Genomic DNA, 11,564 nt, shown 5'->3' with positions numbered 1-11,564 from the left:
TTTCTTTAGTTTTAACTTAGCTTTTGGATAGGGTTAGAAAGAAAGGATGGCATAAGGCCCAAACAACACTTGAAGTGGTGTAGGACTAACAACTTTTGGAATCGATTCAAACAAGAAGGATTAACGCATGCCCCCGTTTCTTTTGACTGGGCAATTCTAAAATTTTTATTTGGTTGAACCGAGCCCTGAGTAGGGCAACCTACATATCTCACCCTCGAGAGAGGAGAATCAGTTCATGCGTAGTTCTGGCAGCTTATTCTTTTTTGCTTGATTCTGACTTATTCTTCTCTTTTTTTTAACTCTTTTTTCTTTGTGATTTTTTTGACTCTAATTTCTTGACACTCTTTTCTTCCTTCGTGGACACATTTTTCTCTCTTTTTTTTGAAACTTTCTGACTATATTCTCTTACTCGATACTTTTCTTTTGAGCTTTGCTGGCTTTATCTTGATTCCAAAGAGGGGTATGAAATAAAATAACACTAAGGCTCAAATGGGGTAAACAAAGGATGACACAATGTTTGGATAGAAGAATAAAATGTCTTCGTCATATCAATCCTTGAAAATACTAGTACATAGCATGCAATGTGAAAGTGCACGATCAACATCACTTATGACATGTTTTACAACACTAACTTGCCCAGAGCATGTGTGTCACATCTTTTTCTATACTTGTCGAACATACCACTCCACCTTTGTTGTACATCCCTCACATTGAATGACTCATGCTTTCGTGGAATTAGTTTTTGTTCTGTTCCTTAAGAGCATACATCCGCCATTTGACCTAATTGAGATAGGTTTTTCAATTGATGACCAAGTTATTTTTGTGATTCTCAAAATAATTGCCTTAATTTTCGAAGAAGGCTTCAACTTGTCACCAAATGTCTCAGCACTCCACCTATTTTCTCAAATGTTTTTCCTAACTTTAGTCCTCTAATTCAAAGTTCATGGTTAAGTTGGATTTTAAGATCTAGCTGAAAATTCTGCTAGCATGTCCTATCACTAGAATCAACATAAAATGCACTATGTGAAGAAAACAAAGAACATATATTTGAACACAAAGGGAAAAAGGACACTCTATTTAAGTAAAATAAAAGACAGAGGGTTCGAACCTAAACGACAAAGGGACCAAACAAGTTAAATCTTGAACTACAACCCTGAAATACTTCGAAAAACAAAAAAGAAAACAAAACAAACTACCAGACCTCTTCCTAGTAGGGAGAGGGGTGACTTCTCAATTACTTAGCCTGACAACTTAGCCACTGGTTTGCCTATCAACATGACTAGAGCTTCCCTTAATGTCAATGTTCTGCACCATAATTGATCCATCTTGAATCATCTTTTCAATTTCTCTTTTCAAATCCGACAATCTTCAATACTATGACCTTGAGCATTAGAATGATACGCACATCGTACATTAGGATCAAAATTTCTTGAACGCCGATTAAGAGTGAACTCAAGGAGAAGAGTGATCATGCCCCATTGTACCAATCTCTAAAATAAATTGGCATACGACTCTCCAATTGGTGTGAAGCTATCTCTCGACTTCTGCCTCATTTTATCGTTTGGCTTGGATCAAAAATCAGGCTTAGAAGCGTTTTGGTATGTTTGTGGATTTAGAGGACGGCTCTGAGGAGTTGATGTTTTCCACTGTGGGTAAGATGGGGGTCAAACATGTGGTTGTGCATTATACATTGGATATGGATGTGGAGGAATAGAGTATAATGGATTTTGGGAGCGATTATGTGAAGCTTGGGCATGAACTTGGGTTTGAGCCTAAGAGTGACGACGACGAGGTCTTCTTAACCTTTCCTGCTGTCCAACTACAACAGCAGATGTATCTTCCTTATTCTTTTTCTCCCTAACACTTCTTGAACCCTTTTGAATTGCTTGAGTAGTCGCTTTCAATGTTGCAAAACTCAATATACGACTAGTCTTAATTCCCTCTTCTATCATCTCCCCCATTTTAAGGACCTCAATAAATGGTTTGCCTAATGCAGGTAAAAAGTGTTGATAATATGTTTCACCCTGCGCTTGAATAAATACCTCCATTATCTTACTTTCTTTCATTGGCGGTTTCACCCCAGCAGCTTGTTCACGCCATCTGATCGCATCCTTACTGAAACTCTCAATATTCTTCTTTTTATACTAGTTAGGGATTTTTCGTCAGGGATCAACTCCACATTGTATTGAAATTATTGCACAAATTCATTAGCTAAGTCATCCCAACTAATCCACTTATCAATGTCTTGGTCAATAAACCATTCCGAAGCCAGGCCTGAAAGACTCTTCCGAAATAAGCCATGAGTAGTTCTTCCTTCCCTCCAGCGCCTCTTAATTGGTTACAATAGCGCCTCAAATATGCCACTAGATCCCCATATCCGTCATATTTCTCCAACTTTGGCATTTTAAAGCTAGGAGGAAGGTTGACACATGAAAACATACATAAGTCCTTATATGAGACACTTTTGTAACCCCCAAGCCCTTGCAAATTCTTCATAGCCAGTTCCAAACTTTTCAATTTTCTGGTCATTTCCTTTTGTTCTTCTGTCATAACAGGCTTCTTAGTGTTAGGAGGAAATTTAGGTGGGTGAGTGTCACCGTAAAGACCAGTCAACTTGAATGTAGGCTCGGATTCAATGCAGGCTCTCTTGTAGAGTAAGAAGGCACAACTTGTGGATGAACATCAAAAGTAGGAGCTCCGGGTGGTGGTGGCGCCGGAAAAGCATGAACAGCAAATGAAGCCGAGTGTGTGGTAGTCTTGGATTGGGGAGTGAGGAAATGAACATTAGAAGTGGTTGGATATTGTTGCCCCGGAGTCGATCCTGATGCATGTTGTGCTATATCAACAAATATGGAAAATTGTGCATGTGACATGGGAGACAAGCTAGAAAGATATTCCAGATTATCAGTGGGAACTGGAGAAAGCGACAACCCATTAGCCCAAACTCTATGCATTTCTATCATTTGTTGCCTTAATTTTTGAATCTCTTTATTAGCTCCTAAATTCTCATTTCCGGAACTCCCTATCTGATTAGTTACAACAAACTCAGTATCCTTGTTGGCCATCACTTTCTCTGTGACGGTGCAATATGAAGAACCAACCAAAATACCACAAACCAACCACCTTAAACTAACTGGACAAGAGATAGCAAATACGTTAGAGTTCAACACTTTATCAAAACCTTTTTTTTTTTCTTTTTTTTTGAAAAGATCACCGAACCCGAGAAGGGCGCCTACGTATCTCACATCCCGAGAGAGGAAATTAGATGTGTGTAGTTCATAAAGTCGTGCCAAAATGACCAATTGAACTCTTTGTTTTCTTTCTTTTTTTTCTTTTTCTCGAAACTTTAAGAAGAAAAGAAAATAACAATTTGTCAAAAGAATTGACAAAAATATTTTTGAATTTTTCAGCTTTAATATCCCTATATAAAGTGAAATCTATGATTACCTAAGAAAATCTTTTTGAATTTTCAGTTTTAAATTGCATATGAAAATGGAACTTGAACCTATTAAAGAAAGATCTTTTTGGAGTTTTTTTTTAGAGATGTATATGAAACACCTACTCTAAGTAAAGAGTGAAGAAAATCTTTTTGAATTTTTTAAATACGATCCCCGAACCAACAATAGGCTGTCTACGTATCTCACATCCCGAAAGAGGAGAATCAGGGGTGCGTAGTTCGTCCAGATTGGACAATTAAGGATTAAATGACAAATTAAACCCTGAATTGAGAGACACGACTAAAAACAAACGATGAAAATAAAATCATTTTTGAGTTTTTAATCATAAACTAACACCAACAACTATGAAAGAAAAAATCTTTTTGATATTTTCGTTATATAAAAATGTACAAAGCTCCTATTTAAAGGAAAAAATATTTTTGGAGTTTTTGAATTGTAAGTACTTACTAAAGAAATAAAAGGAAAATTTTTTTAACGTTTTTGACTTTTGGGGAAATGAGTGCAAAAAGTAAAAAAATAATTTTTTTTTTGACTTGTGAAAAACAAAAGCTATAAAGAACCCTAAAAACTACAAAATCTCTTTTTTTTTCAGTCTTTTTTTCTTCCTTTTTTTTAACAATTTCTTGTCTACACAGTTTGCTTCTAACTCATGTTTTTGCCCAAATCAGTCTATCAAATGACCTCGTTACTCTCAGAGATGCAACATTTAGCACGTAGGGATGCTTTAGAGGCGAGTCTCCTACAAAAGGGCCATGTGGGTCTCACTAGATCTCAATATGATACAAATAAGCATGACCTAAAAGCTGACCTACGCTGGAGTTCACTAACAAGGCTGTTCGGGAAAGCGTATGGTTGATAGTGGCTGCGCTAGCTTTCCACCCACTCCATACCAGCCGATGGCTTCCCCTCCTAAAAGTAAGGGTGACTCAACTATAGGTTGTGTACACAACATGTACTATAGACTTGTTGCAGAAATAATGACTTGGGTTATACACATGATGCCAGATATAAAGCGGTAACACATAAGATAAAAACTGTAAACAAAGAGCACGTAGGCACTCAACAATGAACAAACAATAACACAAAACAACATAAATGTATATACACCCATAATGCCAAACTAAGCCGATACAACTCCAAAAATAAGCTTAAATTCTGAAATGATCCCCAGTAAAATCGCCAGAGCTGTCACACCTCTTTTTCAACCAAAAAAAGATTCGATTTTAAGTTTAAAAGGATTTTTATTATTAGGTGACAAAAATGAAGGTTTGTGTCGAAAAAGAATTATTTTATTTTTTTTACATCCAAACTCAGAGTCGCCACTTGGCATAATCCGATGTGCCAAGTCACCTTTGAAAAATCTTTTTTAAAATAATTTTAACTCTTTTAAACTGATCTGCGAATAGAAATTCCGACTAAGTAATTCTGTTGACCGAGGGAAAGGTGTGAGGCACCCCTCGATCCCGTGGTTCGACCACAGTCGCTTAGCGGAGCATATCGACTAATTTGACACTACGAATGTATAAACCACACAAAACACATAAAACAATCAATCAAACAAACAAAACAAAACAAAACAATCCAAAAGTATAGTGTCCAGTCCAATTATTACAATCCGAAATAAAAAGGTACTGAAAAAGTAAACCTACACTAATCCTAAACTACGCTCCAATACTTTACCCGATGTTTCAGGCCTTAATCACGAACATCTTCCGCCAACATAATACGTCGAGGCATTCCACGATAAATAAATACAATGAGCCTCGGGGCATTCTCCGGCTAAATGAATTCATTTGATGAAATACGATAAAAACAAACCACTCCACAAACATTTCAAATCATTCAACCATACACAATCCCTACTTTTGCCTACCCAACTTAGAATTTGTCTATTCCGTCTCGACCTAAAATATGATAATATCAATTTCGATTAACGTTCGTTTTAAGTCAAACAACACCCCAAAAATCAAATCAATCAAAATTCACCTTTTTATCAAGTTTCAAACCCCGTTCCACTTATTCCCAATCAATTAACCAATTTCAATATAAGAATCAACCAATCAAGGTACGACAATTATAGAAACTCAAACACGCTCAAAATTTGTATCTTCAACCCATCACGAATCAACAAAAATCATGACATCAAATATCACATCACGATAAAATAAAAAGAGATTAAGTTGAAGAATTTGACCTCGATTTTATTTCATCCACTGAATTTGTTCGAACAAAGCCAACGAACTTAAGACCTCGATTCAATGAAATCAACACGGATCCCCCAACTTGATCAACCCCTCCAAAAAAAGAAATAACCGAGCAACCCCAAAACAGTTCCCACGAAATACGGCAGTTTCTAAGGATTAGTCGCAAATTTCAGGCATTTTCCGACAGGTTTTTGAAATTGATTCAACCGGAGTTACTGTTTTCTCGGTGCCGGAGGTCCGGTGAGCTCCGACGGTGTCAAGAGACGACGAAAATGGTTTAAATTTCGGTGATGGGTAGCCTTTTTCGATGGGATTTCACCGATTCTTAATGTTTCTTCGCCCAAACCCTCTCAAATCGCTTCCATTCCCTCCGTTTCACTCTCTTTCTCCTGATTCTCTCTCTCGCTTAGTTTCGTCTCTCACTGTGTAGCTATGTGTATCGGTGAGGGATTGTGAGAGTGTGCAATGGTCTGTGTTGTTAATTTTTGAGGTCAGTAAAGAAGAAAAGAAAATCAGAAAATGGTGTGTGCGCGCTCTGTTTCTGAGAAAAATGAAAATTTCAGTCCCTTGATCGTGACCCCCCTTGTATAAGATGATAGTCCCCCTTTTTTTTCCAATGTGTGTAGTGTATATATTATATTCCCTATCTGTGGAAATTGTTAGTGAGTGGAATGTTGTGGAAGAATGGAGTCAATCCCTGGGCCCCTTTTTTGTAATGGAAAAGGAATAAAAGTGTAAGTAGGCATGGGTAGGTGGTTAGCATAAGATAAAATTGGTTATAGATTTTGTTGAATTTTTATTATTTTTGTATTTTTGTGGAATATAATTAAACGGGTGAAGAGGATAAAAATGATAAAAATATTTTCGGAGAGGAACGAAATTAGGTGTCTACAACTGGATATAACTTTAGTAATTTCTATGTTTCAAAATTCATACTTTACAACAAAATGCTTTCATACATTCAACATATTTAACAAAAATACCAAACAATTTCAATATTTAAACTACCATAATAAACTACCACATTATAATTGTTAGCATCTCCTGAATAAAAATAAGTTTAAAAGCATCAACCAAATGCTACATATGATATCATCAGGGTTGGATCTACGTGGTAGCGAGGGGTTCACCCAAACCCTTCGATAAAAAATTACGACGTATATATAAGGTAGAAAATCTATATTTATGTATATATATTAATTTGAACCATTTGACACAAGGTTGTTGCATAACTTAGTAGTACTTTCTCCGCTTCTTAGGACGCTACTACAGCCCTTGTCGCAGGTTCGATCCCTACCAGGCTGCATAATTTTTATAAATAAATTGTTTTGTATAGCTGCTACTTTAGTTCTGTATAACTATACAAAAAAATGACGCCTACAGCCATTAGTTATTAAAAAATAGATGCATACCTCACCTGCTATATATAAGAAAAAAAAAACTTTTTAATAAGTTAAAATATAAAATCGACAAAAAAACTTAAAACCCTTTTTTTCTTTTTCCTATATACTATTATGTCCCTTGAAATTATATTTTGTTGACTTATTCACATATTTATATTTTTATTTTTCGAATTCCTTGAAGAAAATTTCTGGATCCGCCACCAGATATCATAACAACATTGAAAGCTCAATCTTATTTTTGAAATCAGAGTAACATAACCAATCATAAAAAAATTAATTGGATAAAAATTCAAGAACAACATTCAACATGAATATACAAAAAAAATACCAATCAATTATAACAATTAACCCACCACAATCAGATTGTTAACATTCCATGAATGAATAAAAATAACATTCAAACCATCAACCAACTGCACCATACGACATCACAATCAGATTGAAACCCCAGTATTATTTTTGCAAAACGAGCAATTGTAATGACGCTCATGGTCATTTTTATGTATTTTCATGCACTTTCGATATTCAGAGATTTTATATAACTGCCCCAAGTTATTTATGACTTGCTGGGACCGATAGTTAGCTTCCTAGGCAGTTCTTTGATTAATTTTAGTGATATCTAATTATATTGTGGGTTACTTAATTTAAATTAGCATTTAGTAGAAATATAATTTATTACATTTCTTGAATAATTTTAATTTGTATAAAATTCTTTAAGTAGGTTATATTAATATTACTTTATGATAACTTTTATAGTTCATTAATATTTTAAGTGGTGATAGTAAATCTAGAAATATTAAAATAATATTATTATATAATAGAGATTTTGTTAGAAATAATTTTCTAATAATTTTTATATATTTAAAATACAATTTTTATTTTACTACAAACCTATACAATATCTGAATATATACACAATGTAAATAATTATTAATTATGGCCAATGCCATGACATGTGCGGAAGAAATATGAGCAACAACTTATTGCGTGGTTGCAGCCATACATGTGTCCCTTGTCCTTGCCACTTGGATAAAGTTTTATCTTCTTTTATACTTAACTATATCTATGCCCTTGGTAGTAGTTTTATTCAAAAGAAAATTCTTTTTAACAAAAAGGCAAATCAACGTGCTAGTGCTCTTATGTGTATATACATACTGCTCGTTTATATATATACTCTATAGTAACAGTTTTTGGGCGAAGAAAATATATTTTGACGCCATTTGAGTATCAAATTAATATTAATTAATTATTTGTATCAAATTATTCAAGCTCGGGTTTTAGTCGAAAGATTTTTTTAGCTTTGACGTCAAGATGGATTGGTTTGTCCTACTTTTATATTGAACTTATATATTGAAATTGTAAACTATTATGCTAGTTTTGAATAAGTACTTGTAGTTGCTTATCATTTGATGGCAAAAGAAGAAACTTCATTAGTAAATATATAGGCAGGGCCAGAGCCTCAGACCATGAACTAATATGTGATAGTTAAATATTACTCTAGAAAAATAAATTGCGTGAGATTGTAACTTCATATCTCTTCTAACTTCATATACGTCACCTAAAAGTTTCTTCCTTTCATAAATAGCTCTATTATTAATGTAGTTACTTTGATATCCATCTTTACGAGAAATTATCTCCATTACTGATGGGCAGTTCTTCCCTTTCCCCATTTACAGGTATAAAAACAATGTCTCGATCAACATACATTGAATATTCTAGATTTCTAAGTATAAGGATTAATATATCGATCTAGAATTTTAATTTAATGCCCATCTCAAGCTCCATTTTATTGAAAAATTTGACTTACAATTTATTTTTTCTTTTGTTCCTTTATCAAGTTTCATTACATTCAAAAGTTCCCTCAATTAATGCTGATGCATAAAAATTAACAATGAGAAAATCATGTGTGTCAAATTATTGATCGAACACTATTTTTTGTTGGATTGAAATTTTTTCCTTATTTATTTTTGAGAAAAAATAAATAAATAAAAACATAATTATCACTTCTCCTAAAATTCTATGTTCACGAATTTTTCCATCTATTCCATAATCATAGCAATCAAATATTTCCTCTCTTGCTTTCTCTAATTAATTCAACCCATTCTTTCTAATATTATTGTTATTGCTAAAGTGAAAGAAGATACAACCTTTCATTGGCCAAATAACTAAATTAATAGAAGGACAAAGCGAAAGAATTTAATTATCTAGTAGCAACAATGAGATTCTTTTATTATTTTTTTTTCATGAAAATAGTAGCTAGAAAGAAAAGGTCAAATGAAATATCCATGAAGATGTTAGTAAAGTTCTGCATAAAATATGTCCTTTGCAAAATACATAAAATCAAACTCATACAAATCATCATCACTTACAGTACAGTTGCAATAATCATAATATTTGTCGCCTTGAATCTTGTAGTGTCCCTTGTTCATTTTGTGAAAGCGGACAGACTAGGGTTCAAAAAATTTCCGTCAAAAGACCATAATCAAATTCATTAATATGTAAATAGTTGCTTACGTTATTCTTTGGATTGTATTTCATGATTTTATCGTGAAACATAAGCAGAAATTTACCTCTTTTTGACAGAAAAAAAGAGTGAGAAAATAAATAATCCACGAAATATGGAGAATAATTGATAATAAATATTTTTTTCCAAGATTCTTTATTCTCATACTCCTTCATAGTCCACACATCCACGTGAGTAGATGAATTATTATAAATCATAGATAGATTACTTTCTAACACTCCCAACACGAGAAATTTATCCTCTTCTCCACAATAAGGTCGCTCTACCTTTTTCCATTTCTTATTACTCAAATTAAAAGAGGTTATGCTCCAACCACAATAAGCCCAATAAAGCTTGCCATTCACAAACTTACCTGAGCCAATTAACCGTGTCACTCTCCGAGAACAATGTATTGTTCGCCAAGATATTGATCTCTTGAAAGTTACGTGGATAGCGAGTAACAGAAAAACTACAGACTACCTTATAATCATCATGAATATCATCATATTCAAAACCATATGTGCAATGACCATCATCCTTCAATTTAGTTCTAAAATCAGGAAACTTCTTATACTCTCTTAATGCTGGGTTCCATAAAAACAATTCTTTTGCCTCATTGACAAGACAAATCAATCCATTGACAGAATCCTCAATCACACAAGATGTACCAAAGTTTTTCATGTGATAATCCAAGTTAGTTTCCTCCATAATAGTACATTCTTTAAGGTTGAATTCCGGTTGGGATACCCTCCACATAACACTATGGTTAGTGTAGTCTTTGTTATTATTAGCTGATAAACTTAGATGATATTTGGTAAACTCAGGGTTACAAATCAAAGAACTCCAAGATTTTAAAACAGACTTGAATCGCAAGAGTGATTTAACTGGAAGCCTTGAAAGAATTTCAGTAACGATTTCAGTTGGCCAATAAAGATTTGTGGGGTTGCTTTGATTTAGGTGTTGATGGGAGGCTTCATCAGATACCGGGTGTTTTCTTGATAAGTCAAAAACTTCAGTTTCAGAACTAGTTTGTTCTTCTAGTTCCATCTTTTACATGTCTTCTTGATTGATTAATCCATTATTTTGTTCACCGAATTATGAATTTTCTTGCTTTATTTTATTATTCTCTCCATTTAGTTTATCTGCAGGTAGCATTTGGATCTTTGTAAATGTCGTAAAGAGAGAGATTGAAAGAGAAAGAAAGAAAGAACTTTACTTGCTTTGGAATGAACTGGAGATGATGAAAATTTATAATTTAGATCATATCACTAGATTAAGTGGTGTTACAGTAAATCTCACATCTCACTCATTTATGTGAATTTATGATTAGATTATGCCATTATGGTGAATTAATCGAGGATGACATCAAGTTGAATGAACAAGTTACATGACCAAATGTTCAAATCTTAACAGAGGTTATAAATGCTAAATGGTTCTTTTTTCATGGATGAGAGAGTCAAAAACCTTTCAACATTAACAAAGCTAATCTCATAAGGAGAAATGGTCAACTGTGATGTAAATTTGTTCTTGTCAGCTATCACTCTTGGTAAAATTTCAAAGAAACATAAAAATAAAATACGACCTCCTCCACATTTTCTACATATTACGTATAACAATAGAAAAGAGATAAATGTACAGTCTTCTATTTTTGCGATTTCAAGCGGATACATCATTCATTGAAAGAACTTTTTCTTGCTTTGGAATGAACTAAATATGATGAGATGTTCCTTCTTTTGTTCGAATTTATAACTTGATCATATACCTACAATAAATAAAGTGTTATAATAAATCTCACATCATATTATCACTCATAATGTCAATTTATGATTAGATTACGGTGAATTAATTAAGGATGAAATCAATGAAGTTGAATGAACAGTTACATCACCAAATGCTAATCTTAACAGAGGCTATAAATGCTAAATGTTTCTTTTGTCATCAATGAGAGCGTCCAAAAACTTTCAACATTGACGAAGCTGGTCTTATTAGGAGAAAT

The 11,564-nt window shown here is 33.6% G+C and overlaps 1 pseudogene; it reads right to left on the bottom strand.

Annotated features, from left to right (window-relative positions):
• Positions 1–331: 331 nt before the first annotated feature.
• On the bottom strand, positions 332–10,615 carry LOC107876918 (annotated as a pseudogene).
• Between the last annotated feature and the right edge of the window lie 949 nt (positions 10,616–11,564).

The sequence above is a fragment of the Capsicum annuum genome, chromosome 7 (genome assembly GCF_002878395.1).
Source record: "Capsicum annuum cultivar UCD-10X-F1 chromosome 7, UCD10Xv1.1, whole genome shotgun sequence".
In the NCBI taxonomy this organism is placed as follows: domain Eukaryota; kingdom Viridiplantae; phylum Streptophyta; class Magnoliopsida; order Solanales; family Solanaceae; genus Capsicum; species Capsicum annuum.
The sequence above is the reverse complement of the archived record's forward strand: the minus strand, read 5'-3'. Positions and strand labels throughout refer to the sequence as shown.